Source organism: Prionailurus viverrinus, chromosome B3 (genome assembly GCF_022837055.1).
Source record: "Prionailurus viverrinus isolate Anna chromosome B3, UM_Priviv_1.0, whole genome shotgun sequence".
NCBI classification, from domain to species: Eukaryota; Metazoa; Chordata; class Mammalia; order Carnivora; family Felidae; genus Prionailurus; species Prionailurus viverrinus.
In genome coordinates, this window is record NC_062566.1 from 5,493,668 (window position 1) to 5,506,809 (window position 13,142).

At 40.9% G+C, this 13,142-nt stretch overlaps 1 protein-coding gene across 1 annotated transcript in view; it reads left to right on the plus strand.

Moving 5' to 3' along the window:
- Positions 1-215: 215 nt before the first annotated feature.
- SV2B (synaptic vesicle glycoprotein 2B) overlaps positions 216-13,142 on the plus strand; it is a 215,177-nt gene continuing 202,250 nt past the window's right edge. Inside the window, exon 1 of the mRNA XM_047864207.1 lies at positions 216-373. The gene's annotated coding sequence lies outside the window, so the exon portion shown is untranslated. The remainder of the gene's footprint in view (positions 374-13,142) is intronic.

A 13,142-nucleotide genomic window follows, 5' to 3' on the forward strand; every position in this document is an offset into this window, starting at 1 on the left:
GTTATCTGGTCAATTAAGAGTAAGAAAAATAAAAGTTACTTACCTTCATTTGCACCTTTTCTAATGGCCTTTCTTTATGTAGATCTGAGTTTCTGACCTATATCAATTTCCTTCTGCAGGAGGAAGTCGTCACGGACGTGACCTCTGGTTGCCCCTTGACCTGACCCGGGGTATCCGAGGCTCCTCCCTGTTCGTGGAACATCCGGCCCACTTGCCGTTCCGCTGTGGGAGCCGTTCAAGGACGGAGTCTCGGGAAAGGTGCTGTTGCGACCGTCTGGACGGCGCGCTGAATGCAGATGGCAGAGATTTGGTGACGCTCAGGACGGGCGCAGAGATGCACTGGTCCTGTGGCCACCCAAGACAAGCCTCGTAGGTGAGTCCCCTTGTGCGTTAAACCTGCCACCTTGCAGCCTGAAGTGGCGGCTTCGTTCTCGGGTCTGTACTTCCGCCGAGTGTATGGGGGAGCCTTCCATTTCACCTGGGACGCCCTGAGGTCTCCATCCAGCACCTTCTGCCTGAAAAACGTCTCCTCATCTAGATCTTGTAAGGCAAGTCTACTGGTGACAAATTCCCTCAATTTTTGTGTGTCTGAGAAAGCATTTTTCTTCACTTTTGAACGATAATGTCTCAATACAGAATTCCAGGTTGGTGCTTGCCTTTTTTTTTTTTTTTTTTTTTCCCTCTCGACCTTCCAAATATTTCACCTCTTGCTTGCACGGTTCTGGAGGAGAAGGTTGATGCAATGGTTACCTTGGTGCCCAGTAGATGAAGTCTTTTTTTTTTTTTTTTTTTTTTTTTTTTATTTTCCATCTCTGGCTTCTTTCAAGATTTTTTTTCTTTGATTTTCTGCAGTTTGAATATGATATGCCTAAGTATAATTTTTCCCCCATTTACGCTGACTGTTCTCCAGATCTGCAGTGTGGTGTCTGATATTAATTTAGGGAAATTCTCAGTCTTTATTGCTTCAAATATTTTTTCTGTCCTTTTCTCTCTTCTCCCCTTGGTATCCACGTTGTTTGTACATTATATATATATATATATATATATATATATATATATATATATATTTTTTTTTTTTTTTTTTTTTTTTTTTTTTTGAATTCTTGCCTCAACTGCCTGATAAATTTTTTTAAATTGAAGCATAGTTGATACACAATTGTTGCATTAGTTTCAGGTTGCATATTACACCTTTTGTGGTTGTGCCCCAGTTCTTGGATATTTCGTTATGCTTTTGCAAAGTTTTGTTCCCTTTGTTTTTCAGTTTTCAGTTTCTATTGGCATGTCCCCAAGCTTGGAGATTCTTTGCTCAGCCATGTCCAGTATAGAAATGAGCCCATCAAAGACATTCTTCATTTCTAGGGCGGTTTTCTTTGACTTCTAGCATTTTTCGATTCTTTCTCAGGATTTCCATCTCTCTGCTCACATTATCCACCTGTTCTTGCGTGTTGCCTGCTTTTTCCTGTAGCGCCCTTTGCATATGAATCATCGTTGTTTGTACCAGCCTCCCTGCAATGTGTGAGTGTGTTTTTGAGGTTTGCTATGTCTCTTTGCCTTTCAGTATGCCTGATAATTATTTGTCGAAAGCTGGACGTGCTGTGCTGGGTAAAAGAACAGCAGTAAGGAGGTGTTTCGTAATGTGGTGGTCAGGTACAGGTTACGTGCAGCCTCAGTCTGTTAGCAAGCCTGCACCCATGGGCTGTGAACTTCACAGGGGACCCTCCGTCTCCCTCTTCCTTGCTTAGGTGGGGCAGGATGACTGAAGTTAGGTATTTCCCTTCCTCAGGGTCACTGAGGCTCTGGCTCTGGCAAAATAGTTTCTCTTGAGGACGGGTCTAGTGAAGAACAGAATGGTCTGGCATATTTCAGAATGGCCCCGTTTCTCCCTCCCGTTGCCAGAGCCATGAGGGGACTTCTCCATCTTCACTGTGGGAACGTGGTCCAGCCTCAGGAGGGAAAACTCACAACAGGGACGGGATCTCCCCCACCCCGTGACTGGGTCCCCTGGAGTTTTTATCTTGTAGACTTTTCCATGCTAAACCTCCAGCAAATTCATCAATCCCAGTTCAGGGTTTCTTGCCTGGACGCTGGTTTCTGCAGAGGTTTTCCCTTGCGGGTTTCTGCTCCTGTAAGTTGTGAGTCTCTGTATCTGTCTGATGGTCTCTCCAGCTTTGGGAGTAGCGGTTTGCTTGCCCCGTGACCTCACTTCCTGGATGGATCCAAGAAGGATTTCTCAGTATGCTTCGTTTTTCTTTTCTTTCTTTTTTTTTTTTTTTTAAATTTTTTTAACGTTTATTTATTTTTGAGACAGAGAGAGACAGAGCATGAATGGGGGAGGGGCAGAGAGAGGGAGACACAGAATCCGAAACAGGCTCCAGGCCCTGAGCTGTCAGCACAGAGCCAGACTTGGGGCTTGAACCCACCGACTGCAAGATCGTGACCTGAACTGAAGTCAGCCACTCAACCGACTGAGTCACCCAGGCGCTCCACAAATGAGCTGAGTTTTTAACAATGACAAGAATTTACCCAGGTGAATAGTAGGCTGAGGAAGCCAGGTAAGTGAATTTTTTAAATAAGTGAAATTTACTTACCTCTTTTAAGTCACAAAACTTTTTTTTTAAAATTTTTTGTAATGTTTATTTATTTTTGAGAGAGACAGAGATAGACTGTGAGTCGGGGAGGGGCAGAGAGCAAGGGAGACACAGAATCAAGCAGGCTCCAGGCTCCCAGCTGACAGCACAAGCCTGATGCGGGACTAGAACCCATGAACCATGGGATCGTTGGCTGAGCAAAGTTGGACGCTTAACCAACTGAGCCTCCTATACAAGCTAACCTTTGTCCCATTCCTTCTAAGATAGGATTCTTTGACCATAGTCAGATCGGTCAGATGTGGCTTCCCCAGTGATTGACACATGGTGGGTTCTGCTCTACATAGAAATTATACCTGTGAATTTTCTGTTCTCTTTTCAAGAAGAACACAAGACTTTGAGACCAAAATGAGCATAATAACTAAGGAGGAGCTTGGTACCTCCTACCAATCCAGTTCTTACTTTTTCCTACGTCAGTGCACCTTGAATTTTTATTAGCCATCCAATGCCGTGCCTGGTTCCACACCCCAGCTTCTCATAGGCTGACCTCTACTTAGGACGCATAGCTGGCTTCCTGAAAAATGTAGCTTTTGATTTTTTTTAAATTGGAAAAATGTTTTCAAGAAAGTAAATATTGAACATAACTGCAGCGTATGAAAAGTGAGCGTCTCTGCTTGAAGCAAGGTGTGTGTGTGTATATATGTACTGAAACATCCAGAGCAAAACCCCTTAGCCTGCCTTCCTCCTGGAGGACCTGAATACATTGACACACTATTGACTCAGAACAGAGAACTGTGACAGAGGAAAGGACTTGCAGACAGTTTAATTAAATTGTCTAAACCTCTCATTTTAGAAATAAGAACTCTAAGAATTGTCAAGGCATTGTAACTTGTCTTCTTTCGGGGAATGGGACTAAATGATTTCTCAGGCATTTCTAACATTTCTGATGATATCATCCCACTACAGTGCTTTTTCCCAGAAAGGAACTTGGGACATGTTGGCACTGTCTTGGGCTTCCACTCAAGAAAACGTAGTGATATGATGACAGGTATGCAGTTTATTATGGTTGGAGTACATTCTGTACATGCCACACTGTGAAAGCATTTTCTTTTTTTTTTTTTAATGTTTATTTATATTTGAGAGAGAGAGAGAGAATGGGGGAGGGGCAGACAGAGAGGGAGACGCGGGATCTGAAGCGGGCTCCAGGCTCTGAGCTGTCAGCACAGAGCCCCACACGGGGCTTGAACTCATGAGCCAGGAGATCATGACCTGAGTCGAAGGCAGACGCTAAACTGATTGAGCAACCCAGGCGCCCCTGTGAAAGCATTTTCTATTCATTATCTTAAACATTTTTTAAATTGTCGTAAACTATATTTTATGTATATAAAATTTACCATTTTGACCACTTTTTAAAAAAGATTTAAAGAATGCTTTTTATTTATTTGTGTGTGTGTTGGGGGAGGGGAAGGAGCAGAGAGGGAGAGAGAGAGAGAGAGAGAGAGAGAGAGAGAGAGAGAGAGAGAGAGAATCCCAAGCAGGCTCCTTGCTGTCAGTGCAGAGCCTGATGTGGGGCTCCATCCCACAAGCCATGAGGTCATGACCTGAGTCGAAATCCAGAGTCAGACGCTCAACCGACTGAGCCACCTGGCACCCTTACCATCTAAACCATTTTTAAGTGTATAGTTCAGTGCCATTTGGTACATTCCTGTTGTTGGGTGACTATCTCTACCATCCATCCCCAGAACTCCCTATATTTTGCAAAACCAAAATTCTACTCACTAGACAACTCCCATCCTCCTCCCCCAGCCCTTGGCAGCCACCATCCTACTTTCTGTCTCTACAAATTTGACTGCTCTAGGTACCTCCTATAAGTAGAATCATATACTCTTTGTCCCTTGGGGACTGGCTTATTTCACTTAATGTAATGTCCTCAGGTTCATCCATGTTGTAGCATGATTCAGCATTTCCTTCTTTTTTTAAAAATAATTTATATATATTTTTTAGTTTACATTGAAGTTAGTTAGCATATAGGGCCACAGTGATTTCAGGAGTAGATTCCTTAGTGCCTCTTACCCGTGTAGCCCATCCCTCTTCCCACAACCCCTCCAGCAACCCTCTGTTTGTTCTCCATATTTAAGAGTCTCTTATGTTTTATCTCCCTCCCTGTTTTTATATTATTTTTTTTCCCTTATGTTCATCTGTTTTGTCTCTTAAAGTCCTCATATGAGTGAAGTCATATAATTTTTGTCTTTCTCTAATTTCACTTAACATAATACCCTCTAGTTCCATCATGTAGTTGCAAATGGCAAGATTTCATTCTTTTTGATTGCTGAGTAATATTCCATTGTATATATATATATACCACTTCTTCTTTATCCATTTATCCATCGATGGAAATTTGGGCTCGTTCCATACGTTAGTTATTATTGATAGTGCTGCTATAAACATTGGGGTGCATGTGCCCCTTTGAAACACCACACCTGTATCCCTTGGATAAATACCTAGTAGTGCAATCGCTGGGTCGTAGGGTAGTTCTATTTTTAATTTTCTGAGGAACCTCCATACTGTTTTCCACAGTGGCTGCACCAGTTTGCATTCCCACCAGCAGTGCAAAAGAGATCCTTTTTCTCCACACCCTCCCCAACATCTGTTGTTGCCTGAGTTGTTAATGTTAGCCATCCTGACAGGTGTGAGGTGATAGCTTGTTGTGGTTTTGATTTGTATTTCCCTGATGATGAGTCATGTTGAGCATTCTTTCATGTGTTGGTTGGCCATCTGGATGTCTTCTTTGGAGAAGTGTCTATTCATGTCTTTGCCCATTTCTTCCCTGGATTATTTGTTTTTTGGGTGTGGAGTTTGATAAGTTCTTTGTAGATTTGGATACTAACCCTTTATCTGATATATCATTTGCAAATATCTTCTCCCATTCTGTCGGTTTGCCTTTTAGTTTTGCTGATTGTTTCCTTTGCTGTGCAGAAGCTTTTTATTTTGATGAGGTCCCGATAGTTCGTTTTTGCTTTTGTTTCCCTTGCTTCCGGAGACGTGTTGAGTAAGAAGTTGCTGAGGCCAAGGTCAAAGAAGTTTTTGCCTGCTTTCTCCTCAAGGGTTTTGATGGTTTCCAGTCTTACATTTAGGTCTTTCATCCATTTTGAGTTTATTTTTGTGTATGGTATAATACAGTGGTCCAGGTTCATTCTTCTGCATGTCGCTGTCTGGTTTTCCCAGCACCACTTGCTGAAGAGACTGTCTTTATTCGATTGGATATTCTTTCCTGCTTTGTCAAAGATTAGTTGGCCATATGTTTGTGGGTCCATTTCTGGGTTCTCTATTCTGTTCCATTGATCTGAGTGTCTGTTCTTGTGCCAGTACCATACTGTCTTGATGATTACAGCTTTGTAATATAGCTTAAAGTCTGGGATTGTGATGCCTCCAGCTTTGGTTTTCTTTTTCAAGATTGCTTTGGCTATTCAGGGTCTTCACTGTTTCCATACAAATTTTAGGATTATTTGTTCTAGCTCTGTGAAGAATGATGGTGTTATTTTGATATGTAGATTGCTTTGGGTAGTATCGACATTTTAACAATATTTGTTCTTCCTATTCAGGAGCATGGAATATTTTTCCATTTTTTTGTGTCTTCAATTTCTTTCATAAGCTTTCTATAGTTTTCAGTGTGCAGATTTTTCACCTCTTTGGTGAGATTTATTCCTAGGTATTTTATGGTTTTTGATGCAATTGTAAATGGGATCGATTCCTTGGTTTCTCTTTCTGTTGCTTCATTGTTGGTATATAGGAATGCAACCAATTTCTATGCATTGATTTTATATCCTGCAACTTTGCTGAATTCATGAATCAGTTCTAGCAGTTTCTTGGTGGAATATTTTGGGTTTTCCATATAGGTTACCATGTCATCTGCGAAGAGTGAAAGTTTGACCTCCTCCTGGCCGATTTGGATGCCTTTTCTTCTTTGTATTATCTAATTTCTGAGGCTAAGACTTCCAATACTATGCTGAATAACAGTGATGAGAGTGGACATCCCTGTCTTGTTCCTGACCTTAGGGGAAAGCTCTCAGGTTTTCTCCACTGAGGATGATATTAGCATTGGGTGTTTCATGTATGGCTTTTATGATCTCAAGGTATGCTCCTTCTATCCCTACTTTCTTGAGGGTTTTTTATCAAGAAAGGATGCTGTATTTTGTCAAATGCTTTCTCTGTATCTATTGAAAGGATCATGTGGTTCTTATCCTTTCTTTTATTTATGTGATGTATCAAATTGATTGTTTTGTGGATATTAAACCAGCCCTGCATCCCAGGTATAAATCCAACTTGGTCGTGGTCAATAATTTTTTTAATGTATTATTGGATCCGGTTGGCTAATATCTTGTTGAGGATTTTTGCATTCATGTTCATCAGGGAAATTGGTCTATAGGTTTCCTTTTTACTGGGGTGTTTGTCTGGTTTTGGAATCAAGGTAATGCTGGCTTCATAGAAAGAGTTTGGAAGTTTTCCTTCTATTTCTGTTTTCTGGAACAGCTTCAAGATTCAAGAGAATATGTGTTAACCCTTCGTTAAGTATTTGATAGAATTCCCCTGGAAAGCTGTCTGGCCCTGAACTCTTGTATTTTTTTTTTTTTTGTGGCAGATTTTTTTTTTACTAATTAGGTTTCTTTACTGGTTATGGGTGTGTTCAAATTTTCTATTTCTTCCTGTTTCAGTTTTGGTAGTGTATCTGTTTCTAGGAATTTGTCCATTTCTTCCAGATTGCCCATTTTATTGGCATATAATTGCTGATAATATTGTCTTATATTGTTTGTATTTCTGTTGTGTTGGTTGTGATCTCTCCTCTTTCATTCTCGATATTATTTATTTGGGTCCTTTTCTTTTTCTGTTTGATCAAACTGGCTAGTGGTTTATCAATTTTGTTAATTCTTTCAAAGAACCAGCTCCTGGTTTCATTGATCTGTTCTACTGTTTTTGTTTTGTTTTGTTTTTTTGTTGTCGATAGCATTGATTTCTGCTCTAATCTTTATTATTTCCTGTCTTCTGCTGGTTTTGGGTGTTATTTGCTGTTCTTTTTCCAGCTCTTTAAGGTGTAAGGTTAGGTTATGCATCTGAGACCTTTCTTCCTTCTTTAGGAAGGCCTGGAATGCTATATACTTTCCTCTTATGACCACCTTTGTTGCATCCCAGAGGTTTTGGACTATGGTGTTATCATTTCCATTGGCTTCCATGTACTTTTTAATTTCCTCTTTAACTTCTTGATTAGCCCATTCATTCTTTAGTAGGATGGTCTTTAGTCTCCAAGTATTTCTTATCTTTCCACATTTTTTTCTTGTGGTTGATTTCGAGTTTCATAGTATTGTGGTCTGAAAATATGCACGGTATGATCTCAATCTTTTTGTACCTGTTGAAGGCTGATTTGTGTCCCAGTATGTGATCTATTCTGGAGAATGTTCCATGTGCACTGGAGAAGAATGTGTATTTGCTGCTTTCAGATGAAATGTTCTGAATATATCTTTTAAGTCCATCTGGTCCAGTGTGTCATTTAAAGCCATTGTTTCCTTGTTGATTTTCTGTTTAGATGATCTGTCCATTGTTGTAAGTGGGGTTTTGAAGTCCCCTACTAATATGGTATTATTATCAATGAATTTCTTTATGTTTGTAATTAATTGATTTATATATTTGGGTACTCTCACATTTGGAGCATAAATGTTTACAACTGTTAGGTCTTCTTGGTGGAAAGACCCCTTAATTATGATATAATGCCCTTCTTCATCTCTTGTTACACTCTTTATTTTGAAGTCTAGATTGTCTGATATAAATATGGTTATTCTGGCTTTTTTTTGGCGACCTTTAGCATGATAGATGGTTCTCCATCCCCTTACTTTCAATCTGAAGGTGTCTTTAGGTCTCAAGTGTGTCTCTTGTAAATAGCCCATAGATGGATCTTGTTTTCTTATCCATTCTGTTATCCTATGACTTTTGTTTGGAGCGTTTAGTTCACTGAAGTTTAGAGTGAGTACTGAAAGATAGGAATTTATTGCCATCATGTTGCTTGTAGAGTTGGAGTTTCTGGTGTTCTCTGGTCCTTTCTAGTCTTTCTTGCTTTAGGTTTTTGTTGTTGTTGTTGTTGTTGTTGTTGTTGTTGTTGTTGTTTTCTCCCCTCAGAGAGTCCCCCATAAAATTTCTTGCAGGGCTGGTTTAGTGGTCACAAACTCCTTTAACTTTTGTTTGTCTGGAAAACATTTTATCTCTCCTTCTATTTTTGAATGATAACCTTGCTGGATAAAGAATTCTTGGCTACATATTTTTCTGATTCAGCACATTGAATATATCCTGCCACTCCTTTCTGGCCTGCCAAATTTCTGTGGATAAGTCTGCTGCAAACCTGGTCTGTCTTCCCTTGTAGGTTAGGGACTTTTTTTCCCTTGCTGCTTTCATGATTCTTTCCTTGCCTGAGTATTTTGTGAATTTGACTGTGATATGCCTTATTGATGGTGGGTTTTTTTTTTAATCTAATGAGAGTCCTCTGTGCTTCCTGGATTTTGATGTCTGTGTCTTTCCCCGGGTTAGAATTCTGCTATGATATGCTCACATAACCCTTCTACCCCTTTTTCTCTCTCTTCCTCTTCTGGGACCCCTATGATTCTGATGTTGTTGCTTTCTAATGAGTCACTGATTTCTAATTCTTTAATCGTGCTCTTTCGCCTTAGTCTCCCTTTTTTTTTCTCCATTATTCTCCATAAGTTTGTCTTCTATATTGCTGATTCATTTTTCTGCCTCATCCATCCTTGCCACCATGGCATACATTCAAGATTGCAGCTTATTATAGCATTTTTTTATTTCATCCTGACTAGCTTTTTCTTCTTTTATCTCCAGAGAAAGGGATTCTAATCTATTTTCTATCCCAGCTAGTATTCTTATTATTTTGATTCTAAATTCTGGTTCAGACATCTTGCTTGTATCTTGTGTTGATTAAGTCCCTGGCTGTCATTTCTTCCAGTTCTTTCTTTTGGGGTGAATTCCTTTGTTCCATCATTTTGAGGGAAGAAAAGCAATTAATAAGGTAAAAAAATTAAAATTAAAAAGTAAAAACAACACAAAAAATTAAGTAAATGATGCTAGATCCTAGGTGTGTTTTGGTCTAATTGTGGAAAGGAGCTCGATAGATTAGAGAAAAAAGGGAAAGATAAGAAAAGAAAAAAAAAAGGAAAACCTTTAAAAATTTGAAAAAATGAATATAGTGAGATGGAATAAATTGGAATGATGGAAGTAAAATTTTAAAAATTTACAAAAATAAAAAATATTGTAGATAAAAAAATTAAAAATATTTTTAATAAAAATGGAAAATAAAAATAATTTTTTCGCTTTCTGTATTCAAGAATAAGAAAAGCGGGGCACCTGGGTGGCGCAGTCGGTTAAGCGTCCGACTTCAGCCAGGTCACGATCTCGCGGTCCGTGAGTTCAAGCCCCGCGTCAGGCTCTGGGTGGATGGCTCAGAGCCTGGAGCCTGTTTCCGATTCTGTGTCTCCCTCTCTCTCTGCCCCTCCCCCGTTCATGCTCTGTCTCTCTCTGTCCCCAAAATAAATAAATGTTGAAAAAAAAATTTAAGAATAAGAAAAGAAAAGGAAAAGAAAAAAATGGAATAGATGGACCAGTGAACAGACTGAAATACGATTCAAATTACATCGATTTCCCCTAGAAGCCAAACTATGAAGCCCTTTAGAGTCCAGAAACTAAGCAGGCAGAGAGAGACTTGTGTTCCTGAAGAGGTTGGCCCAGTTGGGCGGGGCCTAGTGTAACAGCTCCATTCTCCACTAGATGGCGCTGCTTAGCTTACTGGGGTGAATTGTTGTGGTGCTTGTAGGTGCTAATGAGCATGCGCGGGAGTGGTGAAAAAGGGGTCACCCAGCTACCAGACTCTAATATCACAACTCCGTTCTCCCCACCAGCAGTCGTACACCTGTCCTGTCTCCAGCTTCTGCCACTGCCTGCTTTGACACTGTCTGTGACCAAGCCATCAGGTTGCCTGGCGGCGCCTCCCTCCTGAGTTTCTCTCGGATGCGGCTGTGTTTCCCGACCCCTCACTTCTGAGGGACCGTGGCTTTGACCTGCTCCGCCTCTCTGCGGGAGGGTCTCACCGAGCACTGGCCTGGTGCCGGCCGCACTCAGGAACATTCATGGGACCGTGCTGCTGCCCATGCCCAGAAACTGGCTGGGTGCTAGCCCGCACCAGAAAAAGTTCATGCAATCGTGTAGCAGCAGCGTTTTCAGGGATTATGGAAAATCACAACACACATGTGGTGCCAGGTTTCCCATTTTATGTCCTTGTTCCAGCACCAGTGAATGTGGTTGTTCTCCACAACACAACGGGTCTGCTGGGACCGTTGCCTGTGGGATGGTCACACAGCCTCTACCAAGGTCCTCCCAGCAGGGGGACCTCCTCTCCCTTTGTGGCCTAAGGACCCTGAGGACCTCGCTCTCCGTTCCTGGGGATTCACCCTTCCCACTAGAGCCCTGCCAGTTAATGAGCTGTGGAGTTTCAGACTCTGCGCTCCCCCTGTTCATAGAGTCTTAATGGAATTTAAACTCTCTCCTTTCTCCTTTCTCCATTTTTTTGTTCAGTCCCTTGCATACTCTTTCTTTTCTCTCCAGCCGCCTTGAGGGGAGGGATGCTTTCCCGTATTTCCACCCCCACCTGCCATCTCCATCCTCTCTCCACAAGCAAAAACAGCTCCCTGCCCTCCACAGCTTCTCTCTCCCCCAGTTCACCTCTCTGCAACACATACCCGCCAAGTTCTGTGGTTCAGGTTGTGCAGATTGTTGTGTTAATCCTCAAATCAGGTTTCTAGGTGTGCAGGATGGTTTAGTGTTGATCTGGCTGCATTTCAGGGATGAGAGATGCAAAAACAACTTCCAGGCTCTTCTGCCATCTTGGCCTCTACAGAGCATTTCCTTCTTTTTAAAGACTGACTGATAGTCCATTGTATGTGTAAACCACCTTCTGTTTATCCACTCATCCATTGATGGACACTGGGCTGCTTTCACTGCTTGGCTATTGTAAATAATGCCGGTATAACTTGGGTCTAAAAATACATCTTCAAGTCCCTCCTTCCATTTCTTTTTGGGCATATGCCCATAGGTCAAATTGCTGGATCAAATGTTAATGCTGTTTCTTTTTTTATCTTAATTTATTTCATTTCATTTCATTTCAGAGAGAGATCATGAGAGTGGAGGAGAGGGGCAGAGGGAGAGAGAGAGATAGAATCTCAAGCAGGGTCCATGCTCAGTGCAGAGCCCGACACAAGGCTGTATCCCACAACCCTGGTATCATGACCTGAGCCGAAATGAAGAGTCTGATGCTCGAATGACTGAGCCACCCAAGTGGTGGCTTATTTTTTATTTTTTGAAGAACAACTGTTTTCGAGAGAAGCAGCACCATTTTACATTTCTACCAACAGGGTGTAAGGGTTCTAATTTTTCTACATCTTTGTCAACACTTCTTGTCTCTTGTTTTCCTTTCCTTTCTGTCCTTTCTTTTCTTTTCTTTTTTCCCTCACCTCCCTCCCCCTTTTCCTTCCTTCCTTCCTTCCTTCCTTCCTTCCTTCCTTCCTTCCCCATCATAATGAATGTGAGGTGGCATCTCATTGTGGTATTTATTTGCATTTCTTTAGTGATGAGTGATGTTGAGCATCTTTTTATGTGCTTATTGGCATTTGCATATTTTCTTTGGGGAAGGATCTATTCAAGTTCTTTGTCCATTTTTAAAATTAGGTTGCTGGTTTTTGTTGCTGAGTTGTAGGAGTTCTATATATATATTTTTGATATTACCCCTTCTGTAATATAGGACTTGCAAATATTTTCTCCCATTCTGTGGGTTGCTTTTTACTCCATTGATTATGTTCTTTGATGCACGAAAGCTTGTAATTTTGATGGAGTCCAATTTATCTATTTTTGTTTTTGTTTCCTGTCCTTTTGGTGTCGTATAAAAAAGCAATGCCAAATCCAATGTCATGCAGATTTCCTCTTACGTGTTCTTCTAAGAGTTTTATATTTCAGCTCTAATATTTAGGTCGTTGTTCTATTTTGAATTAATTTTTGAATATGGTATAAAGTTGCTCTTCATTCTTTTTCATGTGGCTGTCCAGTTTTCCCAATGCCATTTGTTGAAGCGATATGCCTTTCATAAAGCTATAAATCTAGATACTAGGCAGAGATGGACCAGAGCTTCGGTTCCCTGATTTCCTTAGTTTTTAGGATTCTTCCTGATAGTCTTTGTCAGTGCCCCATTGCCTACCATCCTCGATAATTGGGGCATTGTTATAAGTGCCTAGAGGTGTTATAGATACTCTCAGAGTATACTTGAATTTTATTTATTTATTTACTTACTTAAATTCAAGTTAGTTAACATACAATATAGTATTGGTTTCAGGAGTAGAACCCAGTGATTCATCACTTACGTATAACACCCAGTGCTCATCCCACTGAGTGCCCTCCTTAATACCTATCTCCATTTAGCTCATCCCCCCACCCACCTCCCCTTCAGCAACCCTCAGTTTC